The 4,416-nt window shown below is 37.3% G+C and overlaps 1 long non-coding RNA gene across 1 annotated transcript in view; it reads left to right on the top strand.

Annotated features, from left to right (window-relative positions):
• LOC110263396 overlaps positions 4,363–4,416 on the top strand; it is a 20,345-nt gene continuing 20,291 nt past the window's right edge. Inside the window, exon 1 of the long non-coding RNA XR_002348947.1 lies at positions 4,363–4,402. This is a non-coding gene — a long non-coding RNA (uncharacterized LOC110263396). The remainder of the gene's footprint in view (positions 4,403–4,416) is intronic.

The raw sequence follows: 4,416 nt of genomic DNA, 5'->3' as shown, positions 1-4,416 counted from the left end.
CTTCAATAGCTTTCTGATTCATTCAATGGTAGCCGTAAGTGATTAACTCATGTCCTCTCATCAAGTTAACCTCCTCTATTGCAGTAATCCTCCATGTTGAAGTGACTCATGTCCTCTCATCAAGCCAACTCTAGGTTTCTTACTGTAGCAGAAGATAAAGCTCTAAGCAATCCACTGCCCTTCGCGATCCTACTCAAGGTGCCACAGACAAGGCAGATCTTCTGGACCAGAAAGTGCTGCTTCTCTGACTTTAGCCTTAACGCCACAGAGACCTCACGCACCCATAGTCAACGAGATTTCATGTCACTTATCCAAAGTTGCTCAGATGCTCTATTGGAATCCGCAATGCAATCTCTAACTTTAGTTCAATGCTATCCTGGCCAGGACTCGCACGGAACCTATGTAGAACAAGGATGATTGTCACGGATCACCCTCAATTCATGAGATGAAGAACGAGAATGCATAAGAGAATAGAATCAGAATTGTATTGAGAATAGAACAGTAATATTATTAATCCATGAAACTTAGCAAAGCTCCTAACCCTAACTTAGGAGGTTAGTGACTCACACTTTTCGAAAATATAATGAAAGCTTCGAATGGGCAACGATCTCTAACAAGGGTGATCTTTGTTGTATAAATACTAATCTGCTAACTAAGAATTACAGAAATATGATAAACTAGTCTTAGGAAAGTAGCTCATTTGAACTGTTTAGGCCCAGATTTTATTTTTTTAGGCCCTCCTAACCATTGATGCTCAAAGCCTTAGATCCTTGCTCACTATAAGAAAAATACCCATTCAGCCACACTTTTTTTAAGCTACATTTGAAAAGCGTAGCCTATTCATAGAATAGGCTACGCTTTTCTCTGTGTTGCCTTTTTATAAGAGAAAAGGATACACAAATGCGGCATCATTTAAAAAGTGTAGCCTTAGGTATTATAGAAATCACTTATAAAGCGTAGCCGTAGGTTGATATCTATAGGTTCATTTTTCGTATCAAAGGAGACGCTTTTAAAGGGTTGCCTATTTGTTAAGTTTTGGGTGCGTTTTAAAAGTGATGCCTAATGTATCTAGAGCCAAAAACTTAACACTTAGTAAATTTTTTTCCTCTTTTTCCTGAAAGCAAACTGATGACACTTAGTAAAATTTTTGTCCATTCCCTCCAAATCTCACTCACCTCCAAAGCACCTTCATCCACTTTCGTAAACCCTCATCGCCCCCATTCCCTCCAAAGTCACCATCGCGAAGTAGAAACCCTGCCTGCCTCCAAAGCTCACCTTTGCCACGCACCCTTTCACACACACACACACCCAGATTCAGAATGAGTGAACCAGAGGGAGGAGAGGAGGAAGACAGAGATGAGAGTGCGAGCGAGAGACCAGATAGTGAGAGGGGGTCACCGCCGCAACGCCGCTGCAGCCGCTGCCATCGCTGTCGTGGAGGAGGGAGTCCGGAGGAGAAAGAGAGAAAGGTGATTCGCAGAAGAGATGGAGAGAGAGGACGAAGACACGATGTGAGAGAGAAGGAGGTTGTTCCGCCGTGCACTGTCATCGCTCCTGGGGTCAATTGAAGCCGCCGCCGCTGCTAGGGCTTGCCGTGCTCATGTCCTCACTTTCGGCTTCTATGATTACTTCCTGTTCGTACTCCCAACCCCTCTCTCTCTCTCCAACTTTCATTTCATTCTCATTTCAATTTCAATTTTGATGTCTCTGCAGGCGTTTCATCGGTGCCGTTTTTGACGCCAAGGGTGCAGATGCAATTCTCTCTTTTGAAAAGTTCTGCTGCAATCTCCCCAGACCTCTTCTTCAGGTTCCGGTTTCTATTTGGATTAGTTTTCTTAATTCGATTTTGATCCATCTGCTAATTAATTGGGTTGATTAATACCAGATCATATATCTTGCCATAATCAGTTCAACATATTATTTCATTGTAAAATCGTGTTTAACAGATCATATATGATTAATGTGAATGAAGAACACTAGGTTGAGTTAAATTGAATTGAATCATGGATAAGAGCATGTTAGCTGGTTTGGAATCACTTCCAGAAGCTTATAAGCAAAGAATGGCGTCCATGATGGAACAAGTTCAAATCCGTGACAGGTACCTCCTCTTCACTCTATCTGTTAACTAATTCCATGTGTTTTGAGTTGAGCTTCATGTTCCTAAATATTCCTATCATTGAATTCAGCATTTCAAAGTTTGGTCTTTCTCTGAGACTGTGCCAACTAGAGTTAAAATTTGAGTGAAGCAAAAGGAACATATTTTTAAGTGCTTATTCATCTCATTCAAGTCAATTTCTTAGAATTTTCATGTATTACACTGATCTAATGATCTGCATTTGCTTTTGCTAACTTTGCCAATCCACTATGCTTTCTTTACTCTCTTGATTTATTACACTGATCTAATGTTCTCAATGTTTTGTAGATTCTATGAAATTTAGCATGATTAGTTTTTGTGATTTATCCGAAATAGTAAAGTTGAGTAAAGAGTGAAAATTATAACTCTTACCATTGGTATCCATGATTCCATTATCAATGAGCTCTTGCATATTTTCTTGCAAGATAACTTTGCAGCCATGTTGTGCTAATTTATGAGACAAGTGCATTAGAGGGTTCACATGCCCTTGTGCTGGAAATGGAATAACTGGAACATGTTTGAGCTTCATCTTTTCTGGTGTTTTTGATTCTGAGGTTTAGCATTACTCTTTCTTTTAGTTGCATTGTAGCTACTAATTTAAGCTACGTACCTACCTTATTTTAATTTAACGTTTTTGCACAAGACAGCTATAAGAAATGCTTGATTACAAGTAAAGCAAGTTGATTCCTTAGTGCCAAACAGAGTTGGAGTTTTGGTTCCAATTTTAGAGTTGTCTTCAGGGATTATTGAGTAACTTTTTAACTTTGAATTTGCTAGTATATTTCTTATAGGAAGGGCGTCTTTGGAAATTGGGAAGGGTATATTAAATTGTGACTAAAAGGAAACCTTTTTACTAGTATACTTTGTGGCAGGGTTTATTGTAACTTTGAATCTCTCAATGATTTTTATTGTTGCTTTATGATGTGGAGGCTGCTGTGAGTTAAGATATTGGAGTTATTCTCAGGTTTGATTTGCATTTATTTAATTTTCTATAGCGAATGTGATTTCTTTTCAAGTAGGTGCTTCTCTATGTGGATGAGAAGAAAATAGCAACTTGTTTTTTCAATGATTGTTATGGTATTTAATTAAACTGATATAATCTGCAATGCAGTTTTTTGTACCTTTGACTATTGTATTAACATGTAGATAACCTCTCTACTGAATCTATTGCTCAGATATTCAGAAAAAAGAAGCCCAAGAAGTAAAACTCAAACTTGTTTACAATTTCATAATTACTAAGGGAGGAATCTGTTGCTCAGATAACCTCTCTACTGAATCTGTTGCTCAGATAACCTCTCTTTATGAAGTTTCATGCATTGGAGGAATCATTGCATTTTTTCCTCCTTTTCTGCAACTTTTCTAATAAAACATCATGTGACATTTTCAGGAAAATGAGATATAAATTCAAAATATGTATGATGAAGTTCTATGAAGGGTTAATGCAGATAATTAACTGAAGTGCTGAAGCCAATTTATATCCTGGTGCAATAACTTCGACAGTTAAGTGCTGAAGATTGGGTAGATATATTCTAATATTTTCTTTGATTAGTTTCTTTGCTTCTCACTAAGGACATTATTTTGTGTTATCAACTTCAAATTACAGAGGCAGTTGGATACTTACTTTCTCCTTGCTCACATGTGCTCTGTCAAGCTTAAAGAATGGACGCTTGTCCTGTTTACTTCTATTAAGAAGTTCTAAGGTATGCTTGGATTCATTGACATGATTGCAACAACAACGGTGTTAAAATAAATGGTAAAAATGTAATAGATGATGAAAAATAGAATCCTTAATCATTTTGTTATATATATAATATGAGGTGACAAAAGCAATAACACTGACATGATATAATTATGTTAACTATGTCGAACTGGTACAAGGCTAGCCAAATGGCATTGCTATTAGACTCCTAACATGAGAATATTTCCAATGTCTTAGTAATTAGCGCCGTCATTTTCCTCTTATCATTGGTTCTACATTATTGTTAAATGATTTTTATAACATGCTTGGAATTAAACATGCAAATCAGAGAGGACTTTTTTAAGCACACACAGCAATAAGCCAGTAATCATTGCCTTTTCTTCACTGTCATTGCAGTTTTCCTTTTGTAAAGGGAGTCATTTAGAAATGTATTTAGCATCTTTTTAATTCCATTCTAGCAAAGGTTCACTTTGTTGCAAGTGCATTCTTCTGATGAGATTTTACAGGTGTTTTTTGACTTATTCAGACGTGATGTTCGGCTGTGAAAAGCATGCAGCACCACACTGCAGGTATATATAATCTA

The sequence above is a fragment of the Arachis ipaensis genome, chromosome B06 (genome assembly GCF_000816755.2).
Source record: "Arachis ipaensis cultivar K30076 chromosome B06, Araip1.1, whole genome shotgun sequence".
NCBI lineage: Eukaryota > Viridiplantae > Streptophyta > Magnoliopsida > Fabales > Fabaceae > Arachis > Arachis ipaensis.
The sequence above is the reverse complement of the archived record's forward strand: the minus strand, read 5'-3'. Positions and strand labels throughout refer to the sequence as shown.